Raw genomic sequence first — 9,282 nt, 5'->3', positions numbered from 1 at the left:
GCCACAGCCGCCGTCCGGCAGAGGAAACGCGCGTGTGGACATGAGCTGGTGCGTGGTCCTTAGTCGTCCTCAGCCGGTCGCTTTTAGCTCCCCCGTTTCCGCCTGGGGTCCAGTGCTCCTCCGCCTGGACCCACCCCGGCGCCTGGCCCCGCAGGCCTGCAGCACGCCGGGGCGCGTCCAGGAGGACCCCGGTCTGGGCCGCGCCGCTCCTCGCCGAGGGCGCCCGAGCCCTTAACCTTCTGGATTTAGAGCCCAGCCGCGGCTTTAACGCTTAGAGACTTCCCCCCACTGCTTTGTGCTCGGAGCAGGAGGGGACCCCCCCCCCCCGCACCTCCCCAGCGTCCTCCCTCCTACAGGCCTCTCCCAGCTCCCTGCGGCCAGGCGCTGTCCGCCTCGGCGATGACGAGCCACTTGGTTTCTTCGTGGACTGCAAGTTATTTGAGGACCAGACGCGAGGTGATGTACTGCGCAGGGAGCATACGGCATTTTCGGGGTGCACCTGGAGGGCTCGCCTCTCCGTCTCTGCTGTGCGGTCCCCGCTCTGAAGCTGACTTTTCCTGGGGGCTTTTCCTGTGTTTCTCGGCCGTAAACGCTCGCGCACAACGGCTGACACCCCATTTCCCTGCTCGGCGCTGAGGGTGACGACACTGTCCTCGTGGATTGGAGGGACGGGTGTGCTGGTGTGAAAACGCGTTCATGAAATTGCGAGACATTCCGCAGCATGGGTCTGAGGGAGCAGTGACCTCCGACCCCGCAGGGGCCCTGCGCGTTCCTGTCACCTTCGTGCTGGCCGGGGGCTGGGCCTGGGCGCCTGTGCCAGCTGTCGCCTCTGACTGGCCCGGTGACAGCAAATATGAGTCACAGGCAGTGCCAGGCACCTGGCCGAGAAGCTGCGCTGGTGCCTCCCAGCGGTGGTGACCGGTCAGTGAGACCTCGGGACACTCACTCCACCAGGACAGCAGCGAGGGCTGCTGCTGGCGGTGCGCTGCGGAGCTGGAGATGCAGGGGGCGGGGCTGCAGACGCAGGGGCGGGGCTGCGGACGCGGGGGCGGGGCTGCAGACGCGGGAGGCGGGGCTGCGGATGCGGGGGGCGGGGCCGTGGACGCAGGGGCGGGGCTGCGGACGCAGGAGGCGGGGCTGCGCCTGCGCCCTCCAGGAGGAGCCAGAGGTTCTGCGGAAGGACCGATGGTCAGCCCCGCCCTCCCTCGCCCGGAGGGGGCGCCCTGGCGTTTGTACAAAATAACTTTGAATTGCAAATCGGCCTCAGACCCCAGCTTTGCAGGGGTTGCTCTCGGAATTATGATTTTGTGTCTCAAACATTCACACGCCCCTGTGCCCCACCCAGCAGGGAGGGTCGGCGCCCGACGTGGGTGGCTGTCTTCTCTGTGATCGCCACTCGCCCTTTTCTAGCCTGTGACAGGCCTGTTATGTATCCAGCGAATGTTCATCGATCGACATCCGTGGCAGGTGCTCAGAACTTGCTGTGAGTGTGACCCCTGAGAGCGAGAAGCAGAGGGAGGTCCAGGCGGGGCCCACAGGCACAGCCCTCTCACGTGGTGACACAGAGGCTGCACCCTGAGGTCGCAGCGTGTGGGGGGAGGGGCACGACTGGGACGCAGGCTGGCCGGACACGGCCCAGGGGCTCGTAGGACTTGGCACGGCCGTGGGGGGGCAGAGTTGTCAGCGGACATTCCCACATGCTGGGCAGGGGGGCACGGGCCGGGGCCCCGGGCTGCTCGCGGCCGTGATGGGGGTCCAGTTTGTGGTCCGGGAGCATCCTCCCTGCTGCCGCTGCTGTGCGGGTGTGTGAGGAAGGCGGGGGGAGGGGCTTTGGAGGTGGTGGTGACGGCAGGTGGGGCCGAAGAAAGACAGATGAGGCCCAGAGCAGGTGGGTCAAGGTCGTACCCAGGAATCAAAGGATCCTTAGGGGCGTGGGGTCAGGGGGGCATCGGGGTCCAGACACAGGTGTGGGGTCAGGTGCCATGGGGTGAGGAGTCCTCGGGGGTCCAGACACCGGGCTGCAATGATGTTTTGCATCTTCCACGCGCTTCCTAGCCTTCCCTGGACCAGCAGCGAGCAGAGACGTGGACAAGGGGGTCACTCCTGCAGCCCCCCCCCCCCCCGCTCACACCACGTCAGCCGAGGACGCACGAAGCACCACACATCTGTCGTGTGATGGAAGGTCACCCCGCGGTGCCGGGTGGAGGACTGTACGGCGTGGCACAGACGGCCCCGAGCACCGTCCTGGGTGGAGGGAGGCGGCCCCAAGGGACCGCCGGCGCCCGGCTCCCGTTTCGGAGGTGAGGGGCTATGGTTGTCTGAGGCTGTGAGAAGCGATGCCGTGGTGAGAGGGTTTGCTCCCAGAGTGTCAAAATGTTCTAAATTCAGATGACGGTGATAGTCCAATGGCTCCGAGAATCCATTAAAACTGTTGAATGGTACACCATAAAGGCTGAACTTCATGAATTATATCTAAATAAAGATGTCAAAAACTGCTTCTTCAGTATGATAGAAAATATAGATGAAATAGGCAAATCTACGGAAACACAAACCTTACTAAACCAACACAAATGATAGCAAATCGCATCATCCAAAATCAAACAGAGGGGTGCTACACGCAGACATGCGAGCCTCTAATATTTAAGAGCTAAGATCTGTTTTAACCAAACTATCACAGAGAATCTAAAAGGAATGAATGCTTTTCAACTTATTTAATGGGCCGGCAAAAGGATGACACTGAGAACTGGGAAATTAAAAGAAAGAAAATCCATAGACGACTCTTATTAACGCAGACACGGAAATTCTAAGTAAAATGCTGGCCGACTAAGCCCATAGGCATATGAAGTAGAAATGCTCACGGCGAAACGCGGGTCATCCCGAAGCTGCGTGTGGTTTAGCATCGAAACACCCATCAATTTCCTGCTGCCGGCTCAGAGATACAAAGTCACGAGTGGCCGTTCCTAACGATCAACAGCAATCTGGATCCTTTCAAATAAAACACATTTTAAAGGAAAGAACATCAAGACTTCAGGACTAAAGAAAATGCAAGTAAAGTCCAGAAAGCGTGAGCCCTTTGATTAGAGAGGAGGCGCTTAGCGCGGCTCCCGGGGCTGGTGGCACGTGGCCCAGGCATAAACAAACCGTGCTCCGTCCACACGGAGGGACACCGCAGCTTGAAGGATGACGTCCTGACACCTGCTCCGACGTGCCGGACCTTGGGGACACCAGGTCCAGTGCGAGAAGCCAGTCACAGCAGGACCATGCCGTGGGTCCGTGTAGAAGAGGACCTGGGAGTCAGAGGCACCGAGGCAGAGAGTAGGAGGCCGGGCCGGGCTGGGGAGGGTCGACGTTTACGGGGACAGAGACTCGGTGTGGGAGATGATGGGGTGATTGACAGGCTCACGGATGTGTACCGGACCGCCGAACTGTGCACTTGGAAATGGCTGACAGGGTAAAATTCATGTTATGTGTATTTCGACACAAGGAAAAAGTTAGAAAAGAACAGGAATAGGTCTCACTCCTACTCAGAATTATGCTGGCGGCCCCCGCACGCAGGTCAGAATAGAAGATAAAGACCATAAAACCAACGAAAACGGGGGAAAATGAACCACTGTTTAGCTGCAGGCAAGACGATTGCTGGATGGGACATCTCCGCGCAACCAACTGGGGTAGCGGCGGCGCGATTCTGCCCCACGACCCCCTCTGCTGGGGACTGGCTACGAAGACCGCTGTGAGAGCATCGGTGGTGGCCTGGTCCTCACGCACCTCCAACGGAAAGCAGCCCACGAGTCTCATCGGCACGAGACTGACAGACAAATCGAGTGTCTTTATCTGGTGGAAGATCCGTCAGCAAGAAGAAAAAAAATGACTGCCAGTCTGTGAGGCAGCAAGACGGGTGAACCTCAAGTCCCTAGCCGGCCAAGGCGTGAGGACAGAGAGTGGGCGCGGCACGACCCCCAGGTGAGGCGGCGCCCACCAGCGAGGGGCGGGGGGACGCGGGACCGTCGCGTGCCTTGTTTCCGGTGCTGGCCGCGCAGATGTACGCAACAGCTGAAACTCACCGAACCGGGCGTTTAAGGTCTTTGTGTTTTCATACGTCAGGTCTATCTTAATTTTAAAAGGGAACAAAAACATTTACTGTAATTCACCACATTAACAGAGTGCGTTAAAAACTGTTTTTAATAGATGAAAAATAAAGCACTTGAAAAAAAATTCTATACCGATTTGTGATAAAAACGCTTGGCAAGCCGGAAGCAGAACAGCCTCGTCCTAAATCTGACGGAGTGGCACACCTGATGACGAGACCGTGGGGTCCCGCCCCCGGCGACCGCAGGTGTGACCCGATGCTGACTGTCACTCCCCGCTTCTCATGTCGCACTGGGGACGTTCGGACAGCATGATGAGGCAAGGGCGGAAACGACAGCACGGGGCCTGGAGGCACAAAAGTCATCTCAGCACAGCGCAATCGATTATGTAAAACTTCAAAAAGGTCACAGAATGATTATCAGGATTAATAAGTTGCATTTGTCATGATTACTGGAACAAGGTAAATATCACGTTTGTTTTTACATAAAAGCCAACAATTAGAAATGGAATTTAAGAAGATGTTGTATAAATAGTATCAAAAATATTAAACACAGAGGAACACACCTCGTGAGGGGAGCTCACGACCTTCGGCCGGAAATGCGACCGCGGGAAATCGCGGTGTCTCAGAGCCCGCGGCGGCTCCCACGGGGGCGGTGCGGGCTTCGTGTCTGTGTGCGGGTGGCCCTCGATGGCCAGGGGCAGGGTCAGGAGGCTCAAGGAGAGGGGACATCCACAGCTCTAAGCTTTGGGCCACCAGCAATGAGGGGTCCACCCCTGCGCCGTGCGGGGGCTGTCAGGACGGCCGGCCACTCCTGAGCTGCCCGCCAGCCGGTCGCTCTGGCTGGTGCTGAGAGCCGCTCCAGGCTCGGCCCGGACCGTGGCCCAAGGTCTCCCGCCCTGGCCCCCGCCTGCCCTCCGCCGGCCCTGCAGCGAACACCCCGCACACGGTCATGAATTTCCAGTCGGAGAAGCTGTCCGGACACCACTGCTGGGGTGCCTGCACGGGGGAGGTGGGGGTGAGGCGTCAGGGGTGGCTCCAATGTCCCTCTGTGCAACGGCCTTCCCCAGAGGTACAGGGGACACGTGGAGGGCACTAGAGGAGGAAAATACCAGGCTCCATCTGTCTCTGTGGAACTGGAGAGACCGACGACACACTGGGGACATCGGGAGCGTGGCCGGACGCAAGAGCTGGAGCCGGCCGAGGCCACCGCGAGCCGGCGGCACGCCGACACGGGGTCTCACTGTGGCCTCGCGGCTCCGCGTCCCCGCGCGACCACGGGAAACCCCGGGGAGGGCCTGATTTGCGGAGGGAGGCGGTCACTGAGTTTGGTGTGCCCCAAGCAGAAGCAGCTTGAGGACAGGTGACAGGTCTGCGGCCGGAGCCTGCAGGCCGCTGCCCGACGGACAGCTCAGCTCTCCAGACCCGCGGGCTGGTCCCGAGGTGCCCAGGACCCCACCGTACCCCTGAATTTCCAGCCCTGTTCATCCTTCGGAGTTTCAGGTGGGGACCGGGTGGGGGACATGTCCACGGGGCTCTTCCCTGCTCCCCTGGCTCGAGGGGTGACTTTTCAGCGGGTCGCTGTTACATGCGCTCAGTTATTCAGCAGCCGTTAGCTGACGTGCAGGAAGGGACCTGCGAGCACCTCCCGTGAAACACTGCGTTGCGCGGCCTTTTTTTTTTTAAACTGACGAAACGAGGGTGTGAGATAACTTCCTGTCAAATCATGGTGGGAAAATGCAGAAGCGACGCTTTTAAATATCTCAAGACCATTTGTGTGGACGGGCAGTGGGGCTGGCAGCCCCCAGGGCACCCCTCGCCGCGGCACCCCTCCCGCGGAACCCTTCCCCGCGGAACCCCTCGCCGCGGAACCCCTCCCGCGGAACCCATTGTCACGGAACCCATTGCCACGGAACCCCTCCCGCGGAACCCTTCCCCGCGGAACCCTTCCCCGCGGAACCCCTCCCCGCGGAACCCGTTCTCACGGAACCCCTCCCGCGGAACCCATTGTCACGGAACCCCTCCCCGCGGAACCCGTTCTCACGGAAACCCTCCCCGCGGAACCCCTCCCGCGGAACCCATTGTCACGGAACCCATTGCCACGGAACCCCTCCCACGGAACCCTTCCCCGCGGAACCCTTCCCCGCGGAACCCCTCCCGCGGAACCCATTGTCACGGAACCCATTGCCACGGAACCCGTTCTCACGGAACCCCTCCCCGCGGAACCCCTCCCGCGGAACCCATTGTCACGGTACCCCTCCCCGCGGAACCCCTCCCGCGGAACGCATTGTCACGGAACCCCTCCCCGCGGAACCCCTCCCGCGGAACCCCTCCCCGCGGAACCCATTGTCACGGAACCCCTCCCCGCGGAACCCCTCCCGCGGAACCCATTGTCACGGAACCCCTCCCCGCGGAACCCCTCCCGCGGAACCCATTCTCACGGAACCCATTGTCACGGAACCCATTGTCACGGAACCCCTCCCCACGGAACCCGTTCTCACGGAAGCCCTCCCCACGGAACCCCTCCCGCGGAACCCATTGTCACGGTACCCCTCCCCGCGGAACCCCTCCCGCGGAACCCATTGTCACGGAACCCCTCCCCGCGGAACCCCTCCCCACGGAACCCCTCCCCGCGGAACCCCTCCCGCGGAACCCATTGTCACGGAACCCCTCCCCGCGGAACCCCTCCCGCGGAACCCATTGTCACGGAACCCCTCCCCGCGGAACCCCTCCCGCGGAACCCATTCTCACGGAACCCATTGTCACGGAACCCCTCCCACGGAACCCTTCCCCGCGGAACCCCTCGCCGCGGAACCCATTGCCACGGAACGCCTCCCGCGGAACCCCTCCCCCATTGTCACGGAACCCCTCCCCGCGGAACCCCTCCCGCGGAACCCATTGTCACGGAACCCCTCCCCGCGGAACCCATTGTCACGGAACCCCTCCCGCGGAACCCCTCCCCGCGGAACCCATTGTCACGGAACCCATTGTCACGGAACCCCTCCCCGCGGAACCCCTCCCGCGGAACCCATTCTCACGGAACCCATTCTCACGGAACCCATTGTCACGGAACCCCTCCCCGCGGAACCCCTCCCGCGGAACCCATTGTCACGGAACCCATTGTCACGGAACCCATTGCCACGGAACCCCTCCCCCATTGTCACGGAACCCCTCCCCGCGGAACCCCTGCCATGGAACCCATTCTCACGGAACCCATTGTCACGGAACCCCTCCCCGCGGAACCCCTCCCGCGGAACCCATTGTCACGGAACCCCTCCCCGCGGAACCCCTCCCGCGGAACCCCTCCCCGCGGAACCCATTGTCACGGATCCCCTCCCCGCGGAACCCCTCCCCACGGAACCCATTGGCACAGAACCCCTCCCGTGGAACCTCTCGCCGTGGCACCCCTCACCACGGAACCCCTCCTTGCAGAACCCCTTGCCGCGGAATTCCTCACCACAGAACCCCTCTCCATGGCACCCTTCCCGTGGAACCCCTCACCATGGAACACCCCGCCACAGCACCTCCGCCATCGAACTCCTCGCCACGGCACCCCTCGCCAGGGAACCCCTCACCATGAAAACCCTCGTCAGGGAACCCCTTGTGGCCACTTGGCTGGTGCCTGCCCACTTCCTCCAGGGCCAGGATGGCTTCTCCGTAGGTGCGGCAGGCAGGTGGCCGAGCCACGTGGACGAGGAGGAGGACGCAGACCAGCTCGTCCCCCACCCAGGGAGCCCAGCTGCCCCCAGTTCCTGGCTGTAAGGGGAAGAGTCAGGGAGACTCACCGTCTGCGGACGTGGAGGTCGCCCAGAGGTGCTTGGTTCCCGCGGGGCGCCTTCTCTCACTTCCTTTAGTGTGGGAGTGGGCCCGCCGGACACTGCCCTCCTCACTGACTGGACACACGACAGGGCAGGTGACGTTTCTCAAACATGGTTTTTCCTGAAATTTCGTTTGTGTTAAATTACTCTCAGGCTCATCCAACTAGGGGCCCGAACTAACGACCCCGGCCACAGCCTGGCTCTGTGCTGTCAGGTCCACGAGGCCCTGCCCCGCGCCTCACTGCCGGCCGCCCCATCTGCTCTCGTACCCACTGATTCTGCAAACACTTCTGTCGGTTCCACGACGCCCTCTCCGGCCGGCCTGCTCGCTGTCCAGGCTGTTTATTTAGCTCCGCCCATCTCGCGAAGGCAGCCGCTGGTGGCCGTTTCTGCTCTGCTGCCGCTCCTGCCCCTGCTCTGCTCCGGTCGAGGCCCGTGGCCATGGGGCGGGCGGCTAGAAAGTCAAGTCAGGGGCAAGGGCTCAAGCACTGGTGTTGGAGGCTTAGTTTCCAACGATTTGAGTGGAAGGCGCCAGGGGCTGTGTTTCTGTGCATTAAAGGTGGCAAGAAAGAGCCCATGCTCTCGATGGGTGGCCTCCCAGTGGCTTCGATCTGTCCCCGTGCCGGTCAGTCAGAGGGGAGCGACTCCAGAGTGGGTGTCTCCCTGGCTCGCCAGTCCAGCGGTGGGCCCTCCACACACACCTGGCTGTCACACAGGGGACTCGAGCCCACCACGCGTGAAGCGAACTTTGCGACCTCGGGCTCAGCTGTCTTTTTTCACGTGTGGGCAGAACTGCGGAGGACAGCTCGCTGCGCCGACAGCGCGGAAGCCTTCGCACGTCTGAAGTGTAAGCGACCAGCTCTGTGGCCTTGCGATCTCGCCATTGTCCCCGGCACGTTCATTTCAGATATTGAAAAAAATCCCCGGGATGGCCCCTGCCTCACTCTGCGGGCTCCCTGTCCAGTCGCGCCGGGGGGCGGCCAGAGTCCAGGCTCCTCCTGAGCCCTGGATGGAGGAGCTCGCCCCTGGCCACGCCCCCGGCCACGCCCCCGGCCACGCCCCGGCCACGCCCCACTGCAGATGTCCCCGTGTTAGCTGTCCAGCTATCAGACAAAAACCACGCGATTACCCCGACCGCCGACACACACACGTCGGCGGCCATGGCGCTCCGCATCTGCTCTCTGTCTCCCCTTCTCCCCCGCCATGGGGACGCCCGGCCTCCCTGTCCCAGTGCCCTCCCAGCACCTGCTGTCAGGGAGGGCACCCCTAGTCCTAGGGCCACCGTCCAACCCCCTCCCATGCCTGTTTCCAGATGTCACCCCTGGAAATGTCCTGTACCACATCTGTACCTGTCACCTCTGCCCCACGCCTGGGAACCTG

General features: G+C 62.0%; 1 long non-coding RNA gene across 1 annotated transcript; it reads right to left on the bottom strand.

Annotated features, from left to right (window-relative positions):
* Window positions 1–4,161: 4,161 nt before the first annotated feature.
* On the bottom strand, window positions 4,162–4,955 carry LOC107510594. The gene is made up of 2 exons (XR_004955932.1): window positions 4,651–4,955; window positions 4,162–4,431 (listed from the first exon to the last, which is right to left on the bottom strand). It is a non-coding gene; the product is annotated as an uncharacterized LOC107510594 (long non-coding RNA).
* Window positions 4,956–9,282: the final 4,327 nt, after the last annotated feature.

The sequence above is a fragment of the Rousettus aegyptiacus genome, unplaced genomic scaffold (genome assembly GCF_014176215.1).
Source record: "Rousettus aegyptiacus isolate mRouAeg1 unplaced genomic scaffold, mRouAeg1.p scaffold_m13_p_2, whole genome shotgun sequence".
NCBI classification, from domain to species: domain Eukaryota; kingdom Metazoa; phylum Chordata; class Mammalia; order Chiroptera; family Pteropodidae; genus Rousettus; species Rousettus aegyptiacus.
This window is presented reverse-complemented; position numbering and strand designations above follow the sequence as displayed.